Source organism: Sebastes umbrosus, chromosome 17, assembly GCF_015220745.1.
Source record: "Sebastes umbrosus isolate fSebUmb1 chromosome 17, fSebUmb1.pri, whole genome shotgun sequence".
Classification (NCBI taxonomy): domain Eukaryota; kingdom Metazoa; phylum Chordata; class Actinopteri; order Perciformes; family Sebastidae; genus Sebastes; species Sebastes umbrosus.
Window position 1 is genome coordinate 10927742 of NC_051285.1, and position 18598 is coordinate 10946339.

An 18598-nucleotide genomic window follows, 5' to 3' on the forward strand; every position below is an offset into this window, starting at 1 on the left:
GGTTATAATTTTATTTTTTCAAACCTTTATATCTTATAACAAAGATACATTTTCAAGGGTATTTAAACAACAAATCCACATCAAGAGACAGTCCCTTTAATTTCTCTGTCTGCAGACAGCTTACATGTACATAACATGAGCTAGTTCCACTCACACCTGCTGTGACACAAATCCAACGCACCCTTCATTAAAAGGCGGTGCTTTTAAATAGTCAATGAAACGCCCACTCATGTCTGTTGCTCATGTAGGCCACAAACGCCACATCAAGCCAGAAGAGGAGTTCACTGTCCAGCTTTTAGCATGTTAGTTTGAATACTCTTCCCCAAAAAGATTACTCTCAACTGAGACACCAGAGATCACTGCTTCACTTCAAACCTGTAAGTACCTGCTGCTTGTGCTAACATAGTTGATGCTTTTGTTTCTGTATTTCCTTGTTTGTTTTGGCTGGCTGCTGATTTACCTGCTAAATGTGTTGTTTTTGCAGTGGTATAACTTGTAAATGGCCTTCTTCTTGCAGTAGCTGTTTGTTTTGGTTCTTACCTTGCATGTGCATTATGATGCTTTGCACTATTGATTTACTTGGTGGTTAAAAAAAAATGAGTATTCATGTTTGAGAATCATGAATTTGCACAATTTCCTCAAGGCATTGTTTTAATGGGGTTTTGTAGTAGAGGGAATATTGACTTGCTCAAATCTTATTCCCAAGTATTCTCTTTAAAAAATAACAATCAATAGGTTTGTTCAGCCGCTATATGAAGAATGTGTTTACTTTTCTTACTTCCTTTTATTGTACACTGTCTGTCAAGGCCCAAAAAATGTTTTTCATTGCTCGGCAGTTTTTTTCCTTCCAAAAAAATACAAAGAAAAATTGTTGAAAAAATGTTCCTCTTTTTTCTAATCTCTTAATGTGTGGAGCAGCTGTATTAATCTTCCTATCATAATTACATCTAAACATCTCCATGTACGCTCAGCTGCCATGTTTTGATGGCCATCTGTTGCATATCAAACACTGTGTCACATATTAAGAAGAGCCAGTCAGCTACAAGTCATGAAATCTAGTGAGTTTTATTTGTGTTATGAATAATTTAAGTTATGAATAATCTCCTGTCGTGCCTTGGCTTGCTGTTTCATATCCGGTGGATTGCTTGGATCGGATGTATTCATGCAGGCTTGTGGGTTTTCGTTTATCATTATCACAGCATCATCTCTGCTGTGCTTAACTTTGCTTTTTTTTCGGGAAATGATGAGGTCAGACTATACCGGTGATTTTATTTTGATAAGTATTGATGCATATTCAAGTACATGACTGACTCTGTCCTATTCCACAACTGCAAGTGGATACGCATAAGAGCACTTTTCGTGGCCGCTCCGCTGCCTTTTATCATCTCAGTCGTATACAGAAAAAAAACCCAATAAAAAGAAAAAGCAGATCTACTCTTTACAAATAAAACTTGTGATGAGTGTCGCTGAAGCACACATCAGAGGTCAGTGTGCTTTTATGCAATCATTCATACTGTATAGATTTTAAAGTGAAATCGCTATCTATTTCATTTATCAGTTTAAACCAACGGTCAAGTTCAATTTAGTTTTTCATTCTTCAAAACCACGAAGGTATATACGCTCTACTTCATACCTCCGCCGATGATTCTCCAACCTACAAAGCCTTGTAATGGTTTTTGTTTATCATTTATCTTCTGAGGATTATGTTCTGAGAAAACAGCATGAAAATCCAAAGCTGCTTAGTAGGAGGTCTTTGATGTATGACTTTCCCTTATAAATAGGAAGGAAACACAATATGGTCATTTTGGAGGCTGTAGTTTGTGGTGCTGTTGAACTGTATTGCAGTATACAGAGCGGTGTTTAGCATACCCTCATTTGAATATATATGGGGTGCACAAAGAAATAGAAATACCTGCCAGTACACCACAAACTGCAGCCTTTGAGATGATCATAAAGCCATTTTAAACCATTATATTCGGATTTATTGCAGGACGGCTTTGTGTGTGAATAAATTTTTCTCCACGTCACCCACTGCTTTCATACAATGCTAACATACTATGAAACAACCAGGCAACAACCTCCAGTTCTGAAAAGTGAAGCCAATGCAGAAGTGCCTTAAATATGCATTCTTTCTTACAGCCAGCAGGGGGCGACTCCTCTGGTTGCAAAAAGAAGTCTGATTGTATAGAAGTCTATGAGAAAATGAGCCTACTTCTCACTTGATTTATTACCTCAGTAAACATTGTAAACATGAGTTTATGGTCTCAATCACTAGTTTCAAGTCTTTTTCAATACAGCATGATGTTCATTTAGTAAATTATGATCCCATTTAGAGTCAAATAGACCATAAAGCAGGGTATGCTTTAGGGCGGTGCTACCTTGTGATTAACATGTTGCTACCAAGGCGTTGTCCGGTCTGGGAGTTGTTTTTTGTCTTACAACTTTAACCCTTTCACAGTGTGTTTTCAGTTCATGAATGTTAATTTTAACATTTTGGTCGCCTAGAAATATCTTATTCATCATTTGGTTGTGCTTAGCTCCACACTCTTGTGCCACTTCTGGTTGCAAAAAACCAAGATGGCGACGGCCAAAATGCTGAACTCGAGGCTTCAAAACAGCAGTCCAAAAACCAATGGGTGACGTCACAGTGACTACGTCCTCATCTGATATACTGTACAGTCTATGGAAACAACCTTAAAGTCCCAGAGAAATGGAAGTAAGAGTGTCTTTAGCTTCTGTACTGTGATGTATTTCTCTGTGAAACGGAGTTTTTGAGCAGTATACAGTTACAAGAGGAATTTAAACCAAGTCCTTCACATTTGATTGGACCGCTAAAAAGTGGGCGGGCTTAGAATGTAGCCGATACGGAGCTATCCAGAGGACTGTCAAACACACACCTCGCTTGTCACGAAAAGTTGCAGATAGATTGATGGATGGATGTCATGATATTATTAATTGAAATTGGTTGGTAGTAGCTTACGTAAACACACGTCATATTTTGTTTAACGGGAAGGAAAAAAAAATGGATTTTGATATAAAAATACAAATAAATTGATTTTGTTTCGTATACATTGTTAAATAGGTGCACGATATGACTGGGGGATGTGATCTAAAAGGGTTAAAAAAATATTTTTAATTTCATCTCGACTTTAAAATAATAGGCCCAGTATGCATATAAATGTATATCTAAGTCAAATGAAAATTGCTGTTGAGAATTCTTAAGTGATGCTCCGGCTATAATTTGTGTCTGTGTGGTGTCGGGTTACATTGTAATTCATAACACCTCCTCCCACCTTGTCCTACCACATGCTGGCTTCTCTCTGTGCTCACTTGGTTTCTGGCAGGCGGCCCACCTTTCTTCTGTTCAAAAGTCAGTCCCGGGCAGGTCTGACGAGGCAGGCACTGATATCATTGAGAAAAGAGTTTATGCAGAGCTGAATCAGGTTTGTATGTACTGAATTGAAAGATGGCGTTCATCTTTAAAGGTCATACAAACTGTGATATAACATGTAGTGTGGAGGAAACACATAAGGAAATATTTTGACCCTCACACAACAACTCAAGACAGCACATGTGTGTACCATGTGTATGAGCTGCACTCTGGGTCGGATGTGTACCGTGCGCCTCACACACATGCACGCACCTTTTCTCACAATCACGTTGGTTGGCTGTCGTGTGCAATGAGAGCCAGTTACATCGGTCCACAGGCGCCACGAGCCATGAGCTCGCTGACAATCCATGTGCGGCGGTGCTGTGTGCCCGTGTCTGCTGTCTGTGCGGATCTGCCATCAACATGTAACATGAGAGAAAATGTCAGATGTGAACATCGGCGAGCAAGGACATTGTGACACATTTCTGTTTCAGTGGTCACAGTGAGCTGCGAATGCACGTACGTTGGTTTAATGGAAAATTCCACCTTGCACACTGTTATGTACTGTACATCTGAGAGGTTCAACGGTGCTATTTGTAAAGAATTTACATTTGTGTGTGTCGTACCCACTTTACCATAACATGCCATATCTATTTCTGCTTCCGTTTTTACTTTCCTACTCCATGTGCCTTTGGACATTATAGTGTTACCTTGCCTGGCTTATAGCTGCTTGCAGTTTTTTTTATTTCATAGACACGCAATTAACAAAGTGACCAGTTTGGCTTTGTTCCCTTTTCAAGTTGTGAAGTGATCAGTGCATAGAAATAGAATAAGGAGTAGAATGGACATTCCCATTCAAATCAACGTAGCCGGATGGTCAGAGTGGCTGCCAAGTGTATAAGATAAGATATACTTTTATTGTCCCCGTGGGGAAATTTTTTCCTGGACTCCGTCCAATTGCAGTTACAAGCACTAAATGAAAACAGCATCAACAACAATAATAAACCATTCCACACAAGACAGGGAAACAGTTTCACAGAAACAGATGTTTCCACACATACACAGTCCACGTACATAATGGCACATACTATCACACACACACCATGGCAGGTATTGCACCCAGGTAGTGCACTGCACTGTCTACCGTCTTGCCCTTATTGCACAGGCAATAGCCCAATATTACACAGATGCAACATACTGCACTGTCCCTATTTAACATATTGCACTGTCTTATGCGTACCATTGCCATAGCGACTGTTGTAGCGGGCTGGCTTCCCCATAAACTGAACTGAATTGTGGTAAGTCGCGGACTCACTAGATTGAGGTTTTGTCGTCGTTACTACAAAACCTCACCACAGTGAGTCCACGACTTGCCAAAAGTCGGTTTAGTTTATGCAGAAGTCAGCCCGCTACAACGGTGACTATGGCAACAGTACACATAACAGTGGCAGCCGACCATCTGACAATCTGCTACGTTGATTTGAATGGGAATTTCCGTTGTGGAAATAGCTCAAGATCAGGACAGAGATGGAGACACAGTTATGAAATGATTTAGCTGATGTCAGGGAAATGCAAACGTGTGCAGTGCATCAACCAACCAAATTTAGGAGAAAATAAGCAATGTCTATATCAATAGTGGCTGGTTGAATTATTAAAATGATGATTCTAGGAATTGTATGATCCATCCTTGGAGGCATTCAGAAGAAATGCTGAATGTATTTAGTGGGCAGTTGCAGAAATATAACCTAAACCACATTGGCTAAACTCAATAGAAGAAAAAGCTGATAGCAGAAAACCTCTGTGTCTTCATTGTTGCGGTGATATATGTCAAGTAGTACTGTGAATGATATACTGTCGGTTGAAGGCACATTACATACCTTTTCACAGCCACTCACTTGCTGAGGAATCTAATGATGCATGTTGCTATGATATAATTCAGCCGATGCTGGTTGTGTCCAAGTGGTTTTGCAAGTTAAAATCATCCTGAATGTTGTCTTTTCTTCCCATTTACAGCGGAGCGACACTGTAAGTGTGCTTGTCGGAAAAAGTGTTGTTGTGCAAGCGAGCCCTCAAAAAAGCAAGCTGTAGGTATTTTCAATTGAATACACCAGTGCTCAGGCATTTTTCTTTCCATTGTCAAGACTGAGGTGAGAGCTGACATTTTCCGATAGTATCTTATTGCACATTTAAATCCGATTTAAATTCAGTTTGGTATTTGAAGCTGATATAGTTATTTTGGCTGACATTTTTGTGTTTGCTTTAAACAATATTTTGCAGTCCAGCTGAGCATTTATTTAATCTGGCTGTGTGTTGTCACGGCAGTCACAGCAGTCACAGCAGCAGCATTTTAACATCTTAAAACTATTGATTAACCTCTTCAGTTACTTTTTAGGGATGTCATGAGAACCGATACTTTGGTACCAAGTTGATGCCTTTCTGAAAACATGGTGGCACTCGTTTTTCTAGAGCACCGCAATTCCCGGGGATCAGGGCTCAAGACTAACATCGCACCGTCGTCCCGGAGACGATAGAAAATTTCCATGATAATGCCACCTTGTGAACAACAAATCTGTGTTGAAATTGGCAGGAGAAGTGCAATTTGACATTAGCTGTTAGCAGCCGGTGGGCAGCACAGTCCTGCTCGGCTTAATAACGTAGTTAACAGCTAATGTACGGAGGTTGCATTAAGTTATATCATGAGGCCTTCAGGCTCTATACAGTAAAAATGAGTAGTGGGTGAAGGTAAATCATGTTATCATGATGTGCTCAAATGTAATCTTGTAAAATTGAGTTTTGGCGAGAAACCTGAGGTGGATCGTCAGGGATAAACGGTAATAAAGGAGTATATGTTGAAGTAAATGGGATTTATTGTTTTGTTTTTTACCATGGTATCGAATTGGGTATCGAGATTTCACAGGTATTGGTATCGATTACTACATTTCTGGTGACATCCCTGAATAATCTTTTATAATTTTCTTTGTAAAACAGCCTGGCATATTTCGCATCTCTGGAAATATTAGAGTCTCAACTAGAATTTCAAGTAGGTTTGAACGTTTGGCTGCACAACACGAGTTGAAAAGATAGACCCTCTGGTGTTGTCTGCCTGGCAGAGTTAAGGAGGTTAACACCCTGAGGCAGGAGACACGGGAAACCGTTATTTATTAATTCTGTGCTTCTTAGGAAGGCCCTGAATGTTGCACACAAACACAGATCTATAAAAGACAAGCTTGAATTCCTAGGTCACAATATTAAAAGCATGTAGTAGTGACATGAGTGCAAGGCACAGACACACACACACACAAAACATCATGCATCAGGTTGAGAGAAGAATTCCTGTGACAGACTGAGTGCTCCAGGGTGTTTTTATTGAAACGTTATCCTCTAACCTGGACGGGCAGCCCCATAGTATCATCATTGAGAGAGTGAGGCAGATCTACATACCCTCAGGCTCTCTCAGCCATACCATCACCTTCACCCAGTAGGAGTTTATGTAAGCTAGTTATTAGATCAGTCACTGGCAGTGGGGGTGATATGAAGATTATGAGGAAGGGACATATCAAAAGAGTATACATGCTGCATAGAAAAGCATCATTTTAATGGAAAATACTGAAGATTACAATCAGTTTATATCATTTGAAATCCAGTAGAGTGTATCAAATTAATTACCTGGAAATAAAAGGCCAAAATAAGCCTATATGCAAATCTAATGACAGACGTTTATAGACAGCTATACAGTTTCATCTAACATGGTCTAACATACTGTATGAATGAGGTTATCCAATGAGTATTAGAGATGTTCAGAGCCTATTCTAAGGTTTGCTGTCTGGCCGAACCAGGCAGATTTTAATGGATTGGTTTCGACCGAAATAAAGCCGATCAAAATCCGATCCTACGTATCCACATCAGCCTGCTCGTGTCGCAGCGTGGCTCACCTTGACCACCGCTGGCCTCTATAACTGCCGCAGCTAGTGGATAACCAACCCAGCATCACCAGTAGTTGCAAGTAGGGATTCACTGATACCGATAACGGATTGGATATTGGGATGATCTTGCAGATGCAGATTAGGAGCACCGGAGGACACAGAGGCACGTGATTTTTTTCAGATTACCTGTTACTGTTTTATAAAAATAACTTTTTTTTAAATCATATTTTGCTCCGTTTCTACCCACTGCAGCTTTAATGGTCTAGTTTAATCAGGCTTCATCATTGCCAGTGTTCCTGACACAGTACAGGATGTTTATCGTAGCCACAATCATCCTACTAGCACCCATTTGCCACTACAACCATCATAACAGCTGCACATTTACTGAATGAGATTCAGTGGTGCTGGGTGCTTTTATATCTGCAGCAGGGTTGTGGTGGTGACAGTGTGTGTCTCTCCTTTGTCACAGTCATGTGGGAAAGTCAACATTCTGACTTTTAACCTAAATGGGTCATAACCACATTGTGCAATAACACACACATGCATGCTTACTTATAATGTACATGGAGCGCGTCAATAAAAACGTTGGTCAACGTTATCACAAATAATTCAAAAATGAGGTTTCAAGTGCAACATAATGTGTTTGTTTGACCAGCAGATTTCACAACAGCTGGCCACATCAGCCCAGCGCTGTGTGTAAGCATGCGTTTGTGCACAATATCTCACTGTATAACACGGCATGACTGGCAGGCTGTGCCGCCTCGTGGGAGCTATGCTGAATTCAGCATTGTTAGCTCCCTTGGTGCTTTTTAAATATGTCAAGTCCATTATGAATTCGTCCCAGGCTGCTCACAAAAAACAGTGCCAGACTAACAGACTGACAGACTGTATTTATTTGTCTTTCATGCCAAAGTAGCCATTATCATCTCAAGACTTTGTACATTTACACCAAATACTGCACAGCATAAAAACACAGACACTTATGTAACTTCAACCTCCAATTACCATGTCTAATTTATTTTTTTCTTTTGGACTGTCTAGTGGGCCGGCAGCACAACAAAACCTAATACAATTCAATAAGAACAGAGAGGTTAAAGGTACAGTGTGTAACATTTTGGGGGATCTATTAGCAGAAATGGAATATAGTAACTATGTTTCCATAAGTGTATAATCAAGTAAAAAATAGAATCATCGTGTTATCGTTAGCTTAGAATGAGTCATTCATGTCTTCATAAAGGGAGGAATGAGCGAAGAGGTACTCAGTTGGTTGCAATCTGCAACCACACCACTAGATGTCACCAAATCCTACACACTGTCCCTTTTAAAAAGCATTATACCGGTATATGCACTGAGTACGAGGCAGGAAATGGACTATGTGAAATGAATCGGTGGGTGATCGCCACACAGAAACTAAATAAATACAGCAGCTGATGAGCCAACTGGCAGTAGCTGTGACTGCAGGACACTAGCTTGCATTATGGAAATCACCTTTGCAACATAAAACAACCATCCTTTAAAGCTTTAAAGCACATAACATTTATTAATCTATTTTGGCAGTTAGTAATAGTATTAAAGAAATGAATATACTGTGCCATTTCTTTTACTAAGTGGAAATGGCAGCCGAGTCGTGAGTTTGTAACACTTCCAGCAATTTAACCTCTTCCCTGCCAAAAAATCACTTAGCGGTAAAACTTTTTAGTCTATTTAGGTCTTTATTTATTTATTGATTGTGCTGTCATTGGAGCTGTAACACTGCCACCTGGCATTCCTATCTATATAGGTAGTTCCTAAATTTCTGTTGTATGTCTCCATCGTGAGAAAATAGTGTGGTGGCATTTCTATGCATGATTTATGTATAATATAATATAATATAGGGTGGTTGTGGCTTAGCAGTTAGAGTGGGTTGGTCGTTTGAAGTGTCTGTGGGTGAGACACTGAACCCTACATTGCTGGTTAGGGCAGCTAAGTAGCTTGTTGCCATTGGTGTGTGAGTGTGAATGGGTAAATAAGAGGCAAATTGTAAAGCACTTAAAGCGTAAAGCTCTTTATAAATGCAATCCATTTACCAGTTTCTTTGAATATCTCTACATAGGGCTGCTGGATTATGGCAAAAATCATAATCATGATTATTTCGGTCCAAATTAAGAGCACGATTATGTAACACGAATACTCATTGACTTTGCAAACATCGTGCATTAAGAAAGAAATTACTTATCGTAGCCTACATTTTAAAGTTAAATGCATCAATCTGGAGCCGATCCCAGCTGACATTGGGCGAAGGCGGTGTACACCATGGACTTATGGACAGACTATCAGTGCTATCCACTGCAGCCCACGTATACTCTACAGTACAATTGAATACTTCTAATACTTAAAAATCATGGATTGAGCCAAGCTTCAAACAGGTTCTCTCTTTATTTATACACTCCACCCATTAAATGTCTGTGGGAGACTGGGAGTACAGCAGAGCAGAAGTTTTCTCTTTGCCACTCCAGTATACCTCAGCACAAGTCTCATAAAGCTCCCTACAGGACAGTATGTGAGTTTAAATGCAGACAATGTCTGACCCAATTTAGGAAAAGTGTGATTATCCTCGTATTTAAAGTGTCAGGAGCTTAGGGAGCTTTAAAAACACATGTAATGCACGTTTTGTCTGAGCTTACTCTCTGCTTCTTCACTCCACTCCTCTCCACTCTGTTCCCTGTGATGTTTAATGTAGTTAAACCTGACTGAAGATGGATGAAAGACTTGGCTGGATAAACTATAAAACCAATAGATGGAAGCTGAATCTCAAAGCCTACTGCTCCCTATATCAACCCTTCCAGGCATGAAATCCTGATGTGATCTTTGGGCCTAGAGGCGCATAAGTGTAACGGTGAAATTTCTGGGAGCTGGATGTTTCCGCTGGAGCTATAGAGTCGATACATAAAACAGAGAAAAGGGCAGCAATAATGTACTCGCTAAAAGTCAGTAGATGTGTAACTTGTTCTTGTTCTTTTGGTCTTGAAGTATGAACATCATCGTGTTACATTTAGTGACACAACAATTTAAAACATTTTTTTTTTTTTTTTTTTTTTTTTGCGGCTCTCCCAGGAAGTAAATAAAGCAACGCCATGGGGGGAATAAAGGTTTTCAGCTCACTGCAAACCTCCCACTCTTTGGCAGAAATAGAAACACAGTAATCCCATCCTACCCAAAAACAGACTGCAGTCTGGAGAACTTAAATAGCACATTTTGCTATTTTTGTTAACTCTGGCAGATTCAATAAAAAATGTTTCTTCCATCCATCCATCCATCCATCCATCCATCCATCCATCCATCCATCCATCCGCTTATCCTGTTTTGGGGGTTGCGGAGGGCTGTAATCAATCCCAGCACGCTCATTCATTTTGAAATATGGTCATTGTTGCTATTCACTAAACTAGCATCTAGATATTATAAAGCACAGAGATGGATTTGAAACACATTTGTAGATTGAAAAAAGAAGGACTAACACATTACATAATCAGCGTAGTACACATATGCACACAAACACAGACTCTGGCTTGCAAAAAAACAAACAAACAGCTGACCTCCCTTTTATTTCCGTGACTCAGCTATTCTAATCTTAAACGGACAATTCTCATATGTACAAATTGGAGCTTTAAGCCAAGTGCAGCAGTACCACCCTCAGTGGATCGTTGTAAATGGGCTTCCTCATTACACGGAGGTGACTCCGACTGTGTTTGAGCAGTAATAATCACTCTACAGCAATAACTTCTCCGCAACTGCCTTCCGGGTCATTAGAGCCGGTCCACTTAGAGGATTGGGACGCCTTGATTAATCAACAGGGTAAAGGTGTCTTTTCTTACTCTCTCTCTTCCTCATTTCTTATCCCTTTATCCTTCTGATATTCAATAGACTACAACAGACTTCTGTAATTGGACCCAACAAGGCTCACAGGGCTCCATTACGAAGAGGAAACCCTAATAGCATGTCTTAATTTCTATTGGGGCTTCTATACAACTTTCTTTTGGCACTTTGTTAACCGACTCACTTAGTAAACATAAATATCTTGCAGTTTACTGGCATTATGCTACTAAGTCACTTCAGCTTCAGTCACCTCACGCTGCCAGTTAGAGCTGCTAGGGTGTAAAATTGCTCACAGTAGCTTTGCACAAGACATTAGCTTTGCACAGGACACCTCATTAATTCTTCCCCCTTTCTTCTATCCCACTCACCTTCACTCTGCGTTATTGCTCTGCACCTTGCCAGGCTTTTTCGTCTGAAAGTTCTTATACGTTGCCAATCTCGCTCTGCTCTCTCTCTCGCTCCCCTTCCTCGCTCACGCTCATCTGGATCAGGGTGTTCCTTCTTTGCCAATCAGTTATCCGTTTATATGACAGGAAGGAGTTGTTGTACTAACAAGCTGTTCGGCAGAATACGAAATCTTGTCCTTTCTGTTCCGATAAAGGGGACAGACGCTTGACTGTACAGTAGAGAGAGTGAGGGGAAGAATGTAACTGACTAGATTTAAAGGTCCCATATTATTAAAAATGAGATTTTCAGGTCTTTTGCATTATAAAGCAGGTTTAAGTGCTTTATAAATACTGTTAAACTATCAAAACACTCAATATACGGAGAAATAAACACAGCCTGTATTCAGAAATTGTGTGTTTGAAACAAGCTGTCAAAATTTCTGTCCTTTTGTGATGTCACAAATATACAATATATACATCATTACACAGTTTTAAACGTAAACATTCTAAATGTGTCCCAATTTTTGTATCATTTGCAGTGTATGTAAATGACATCAGCTGACAGGAAGTAAACATGGACCCAAACTGTTACCTAGCAATGCAATTCCAGTTGAAAATGCAGATTAGGAGGTCTGATTTGCAAGTCCTTTCATCTGTCCTGGATTAAAAAAAAAAAGAAGAACTTTTAGAAAACAAAAGGTTTTCTATCCTCATGGTTTCTTCATCTCAGGGTGCCAAAAGTATTAAAAACAGATTAAAATTATGTTAACAGTCACCTTTTTAATCCATGTTTTCAAATTTATGTAGAGCCAATGCTCGTTTTCACTAGTTCAGTTGCTTTTTTTATAGAAGGAGGCTCTGAAGGAACCCACTGACATTATGAACAAATACTGTGAATTTGACGTAGTTTAAAGAGCAAAAAGACACACTAAGGGGCAGGTGGGAGGGGAGGTGCACCGGTCCAACAAACACAGGGCTTTCATCCAGGAGACCGCTATTCGTGTCCCGCATTCACAACGTTCAATTTCATATTCACTCTACAAACGTAGTAGTTTTAAGCCCAACCATGTTGTTTTTTCCTAAACCTAACTAAATGGTTTTGTTGCCTAAACTTAAAGTGACGCCAAGTGGCCGAGACAGAGCAGTAATATGTAACGAGTTGGGATGAGAACGTGTTGGAAAAAACACCGTCAGTGGCATCATCAGTGACTGATGTACGACATGGACCATTTAAAGCTGCAATAATCGATTGCTGGCCACTAGGGGGCAGAAAAGAAACATTGGCACTATCTACTTGTAAACTACTTATGGCTATTACAGTACGTTAGCAAAAAAATTGGATTAAAAAAAACTTGCCTTGTAATTATTTTATAGTGGTACTGGCAGTTGTTTTGTCGCCAAGTGGTCACGGACAGGACAACGGAAGTTCCTGGCCACTTCACCACGTCTCCATTAGTGGAAAAACAGTGCTGAGACAGAAGATATTTCCTGGCCTCACAGACCGGTGTTAGTTTCCCTTCCTCTCAAATTACTGTATATATTTCGGTGAAACACAGCACTGTGTGGAGAACAGCACTCAAGTCAACACACACACTCACACACTCGTCTTTTACTTCCTCCTTTTTCAACACACATCTCCCCTCACGGTGCGAGACACTTCTCTCCATGAAACCCCTCTTCATTTTCGAGACACAGATAACAGTGGGGCACCTGCATGCCTGTGGAGATGAAGGAAGCAGTTTTGTAATTAAGAGGATCCAGAGGTGGTGTTTTTTTGTTTTTTTTCTTGCTTCTTAACAGTCAATCTCTCATGGCGGTATACATAATTGGCATGACTGATGGGGTGTGGGCGGGGAATTGATCTGGGGAGCCGGTGTGATCCCATTATTCTGCTTCACTTCTGTCTGTCCCCTCTGTATCCCTCTCTCTGTGGCTCTATTTTTATATATGTTTCCTATCTCTGGAGATCTCTGCTTGTCTATCCCCCTCGCTATACAGTTTTTTTGTATCCTTCCCTTTTGTATTCATAATTTTCGAGTGATGGCATTGTCAATTGCCTGGGTTCGGTTATACAGCCACCCGACAGCAGCCGTTCTGTATATGGCGCCGTCAACAAACATTTATACTTTCCTCATTACGGAGATAGTTGTTTGTGATATTTGTCTCTTGAGCCACATCTGCATTTTGCAAGTTACAGTGTCGTTTTTAGTGCTCATTTTCAAAGACAGTATATGCAGTAACAACAACAACAACACATATTGAGGACACATTGCAGGATGTGCATATTAGTCAGGGATTATAACTTTAGGTGCAAAAACAACATAATATAGAAAATAGATACAAATCTTTATTACACAGTTAACCCTAAGAGACCCATATAGACCCGTTTTTGTCTTTTTTTAGCGGGGACAGGGGGTCTTTAGTGGGAGATAGCAGGTCAACAGTATACAGTATTTCACATAGAAGTGGTGTACATCATCTGAAAGCTGGGAACATGAAGATCAATTTGAGATGCAGCGCAACACTGTGTGTCAAGTTGTTCTATTCATTAATAAGAAATAAGCATGAATTATTTAATGAATTAATTAAAATAATTTGCGGGAATGTATACGGGCTTAGAACATTATGATTGAAGTATATGATGGTCATTCACATGCTCTATAATGTCTCATAAGGTGTTGCAGCAATTTTTGAGTTGATACCATTTGTTACAAAGATGTGGTGCTAAATTTAACCATTTTTTACCACTCAAGAATTATAATAAAAATGATCTATAATCCCTCCAAAATTCCACATTAAGACACCAAGACCTTGAGGAACACTAAAGAAAAAGCCATGCTGTGATTTGGTATCAAAAACTTTTGACATTTGGAGATTTACGCAAGAATTGCATTTGTCTGCGATTGGACGGCGAGCACTTCTGTTCCGGAAACTGCTCAGAAACCCCCTTATTGTCAATAAACCTAGGAAAGCAAGTTAGCTCGCAGGACTCTAACCAGACAGTGGTCTAAACAGAACAGCTGGCTTTAGCTGCATCATCACCATAATATTTGCATTCAGCAATCTGATCTTGCATATAAATTGGTCTCGGGTCGTCCTAGAACCGGCGCCAGTTGCTCCGTGTTTGTACTTGATTCAGTTGGGGAGAGTTTCATTCTCATGTACAAACTAACTGTAAGAGCTCCAACTGTCCGTCACTTCACATTGTGTGCAAAACTGAACAATGTAGTAAGAGTTTTACTCTGTTCAGACTTCATAATACTCACTTCAATCCAATGATCCATTTCTTTCTCTTTCCACCTGACTGTCTCTTTTCCTTCCACCGTCTTGACCACTGACACATTTCTCCATTCATCATCCGTCCACTGTCTTTTCTAAAATCTAGACTTGTCTCTCCAGCCGTAATCTGTCGTCTGTCATTTGTCCCTGTATCCGTAGTCCGTCCTGTCGGTGGTCTTCCACTCTCCTCTCATAATGCTTTGACCTTCTGTGCCTCCTGCAGGCCAGCCTGCACGTGCCCGCCTGCTCTGTGGCCGCCGGATTACCAATGCATGCTGAGTGAGCAAAGTGTTTGAAGGAGGGCTGCACATATGTCTCGTCTGGCAAACGTTGTCTCTTTCCATCCCTCCTCCACTTCAGCTGGCAGAATGAAAATGTCCGACTGTTACAGCTTACTTAGATGAGGGTTACAGTAGGTCACACATACAGTGACTCATTTATTTCATTAATTGATTTTAGGGAAAGGGATTAGGAAAGTACTTTAAAGCAGTTGTTATATGTATTTCTAGGAAGGTAACGTGTATCAGCGTATCCTCATACAATGGTTCGTATGATATGTTATGAAAACTTCTTCCTCATTTTTCGTGCAATTTCCTATGAATGTCCAGTGTCAATTTCTGCTCCAGTCTTTTCAAAATAAACTTCCATCTTCACAAGAAAACAACTTTCCTAGGCTTAGGGGAAAAAAACTACTTAATTAGGTTTAGGAAAAGGACTTGGTTAGGTTTAGGCAAGAAAACCACTTAGATAGGTTTAGGAAAAGATTGACTTGGTTAGGTTTAGGCAAGAAAAAGTACTCAGGTTTAGGCAAGAAACAACTTAGTTAGAAAAGATCGTAGTTAAGTTACGCTACACCGGAAGTGGTGTAACTTAAGTATGGAAGTTACGTGATAAAAAGTTAGAAAAGATCGTGGTTTGGGTTAAAACAACACCGTAAGTGGCTTAACTTAAGTACGTAAGTTATATGGGACAAATCAACGCTGACTTCTAGTTTCACACAGGGTATGAACGCCGGTCTCCTGGGTGAAAGTCCGGTGTTTGAGAACAGCCTGTGTCTATGCATTCTTGTTTTGAACATGTACTGTATGTAGCCCAAACTCAGGGGTTTATCCCAGAGGACTATATCTGTGCAACGTACAACACACAATTCCTTAAACCCTTAATTCAGATAAGGAAAATTCATAAAAAATTAACAGGTAATATAAATGTTCTTGCTGCTCATACGCACACGATGATTATAGGTGACAAAGTGACTTCAAGGCATTTACTGCAAATGACTGAATCTTCTGCCCTCACTATGTGTGTAGGTGTAAAGACTATACAATTAAATGGACAAACAACGTTTATATGGATGCATGCACATGTACACTTTTGCCTACATTTATCCATGATGCAGTTTCTTTATCCAAGTAATGAAGTATCATTTTTGAAAAGGAAAGTACAATAATGTGGAAATATCATACCATCATTGATTTTTTGAAAGATGACCCAATTCAAGTCTGTCAAAAAAATTGCTATGGTCTAATTCTTGTTCTTTTCATCATTTTAGGACAAATCAATGCTTTTATGGAAGCTTATGCTGAGCTTATTAATTGTCTTCATCATTTCTTTGTCTCCAATAATAACGTTCTCCTTACATAGGGTTACAAAAAATGCTCCCGGTGAAGACGGTTAAGTAAAGCAGGATGATTGACAGGAAGGATGATATAACCGCGACCACAGTGACACCATCTGAGGAGCGCTCGCCGCTGTCATGGCAGCATCAGTTCAGCACACTGACACATACATACTGTACATGAAGACATATGCTCACGCGCCCACACACGCTCGCACAAAGGCTTCCAGAAATACAAATACTAACACGTATACACACCCTGTTTACTTCACACATCTATTTTCTTCCCTTGGAGACGGTTGCTCTTCTCTCTACAACTCTCGAAAATGGGAAACGTTTGACAAATTAGAAGGATAGCTAGAGCCAGGGAAGTGTCAGTTACATCCTTGACCTATTAGAGGTTGCAAAACACACACACACAGAAGCCATCTGTGGCTATCTTGACAGACGTGCACCCATTTCCAGAGTTAAATTATCGTCTAGTGCTGAGGTCTGATGGGGAAAGGGCAGGTCATCACACTGGGTTCCGGGGATTCAGGCTTTTCCAGAAGACATATAGAGACAAAGCAATGTGTTGAATCATCGTAGATTCCTAAAATATAACTTCTTGGCACACATCACAAAAGGGGGAATGCTATATAAAAAAAACTGCATCCACTTTCCTTCTCGATAGTCTCATTTCAAAATAGCTTGAACAGTAAACATAGACAGCTTTTTTTCTTTTGCTCAAATGCATCACAAGCTAAAAAAAAAAGAAATGACGTTGACTTTAAAAATAACACCGTCACTTAGCATCAGCTTCAACCCAGCAACCTAGCGACCTCAAAGTAATCTGTACATTATGAACGACCCTCTGGGGAGTGAAAGAGCAGAGAAACTAAATTCTGCATGGTGTAGGAATAAGAGTGTTGTGCTCTGAGATGAGCAACATGTACCAAGGGAAAAGGGGGAAAAAAACAGTTTTTACTTGTAGATTACCAGCTCAGGGTTTTGTTCAGAATCTAAAACAGGACAAGGGAATCATCTCACACATACAAAGACCTCATTGACAGAGCAAAATTACTCTTTTTCTTGATGTAAAACCAGTGGTTTTCACTGAATTTTGCAAACCCCTTGACTTGGCATGTGCCCTCAACTTCATCAGTTGGTGCCATCGTGTACAAATTAGGACTGTCACTCCTTTTAAAAAAATGAGGTTCAAGCAAATAAGAACCAACAAAGCTAATGGGCAACTTCGGACTTGTGGTAATGTTACTGCCGCTGCGGTACAAGACACGGCATGTTGCACTAAATCACTGTGAATTTTGACCAGTGAAGTTCATTGTTAACTGTGTAATGCAGTTAAAAGCCTGAAAAGCTACTAGGCCTTTGAGTTGAGGCTATTTTGTCAAACATACTGTAAATTTTGAACTCGGACAAATCACAACAGACTAAATATTTAACCTTAACTTTACTTTTCTGAGTCGTTTGTATAGTCGGCGTTAGATAAATAAGTACATAAAACATTGAAGTATTGCTTTTATTATTTTTCAAAAGTAACACAGTGTGTCCTCAATGGATTACCAAGCATCTGGATGGATTATAGAACAAGTGACGGCTCGTTGTAAGGGCGGAAACGGTGCGCTGCAGGACAGTTTTTAAAGTAAGTGGCTATACGTACATCATTTACAGAGATATTATTAAAAGTATGAAGTAACACAACTTGTTTCAACTGCCCCCAAGTGACCAAAAGAAAAAGCAATTATTGCCGATTTAAGCAAAAATGGATATTTTTGTGAAGTGAAAACAGTTATGTGCATATCCAAGACAAACACCGGGATGATGAAAACTTTGAAGACGATGCTGCCCAGTTTAGAAAAGGGACTCAGGGGGATTAATAGATAGAGTCTGCTCTGTCAGATGTCCATTCATCAACAGAGTTGAACACTAATTAATTGAAACAGCATCTCAGATGGAGAGGTCAGACCCTATGGCTATGTAATAATGTGTTGATTTTGACGGGAAGCCACTGCCTGCAGTGTCCAAACGCCTCAGATGACCTCTCAGCACACCTATGTTGCCTTCCTGCTGGAGCAAGTGGCCATAACTATAAATAAGATGGCGTAGTTATGATTGAATGCCTGTTAGGGGTCTATCGATGTGGCATCAGTGACTACAGTCAGGGCATGACCTC

General features: G+C 40.0%; 1 long non-coding RNA gene across 1 annotated transcript; it reads left to right on the forward strand.

Annotated features, from left to right (window-relative positions):
- The first annotated feature begins 224 nt into the window (after positions 1 to 224).
- LOC119475888 lies at positions 225 to 15436 on the forward strand. The gene is made up of 3 exons (XR_005203906.1): positions 225 to 377; positions 12906 to 13035; positions 14970 to 15436. It is a non-coding gene; the product is annotated as an uncharacterized LOC119475888 (long non-coding RNA).
- The last annotated feature ends 3162 nt before the right edge of the window (positions 15437 to 18598 follow it).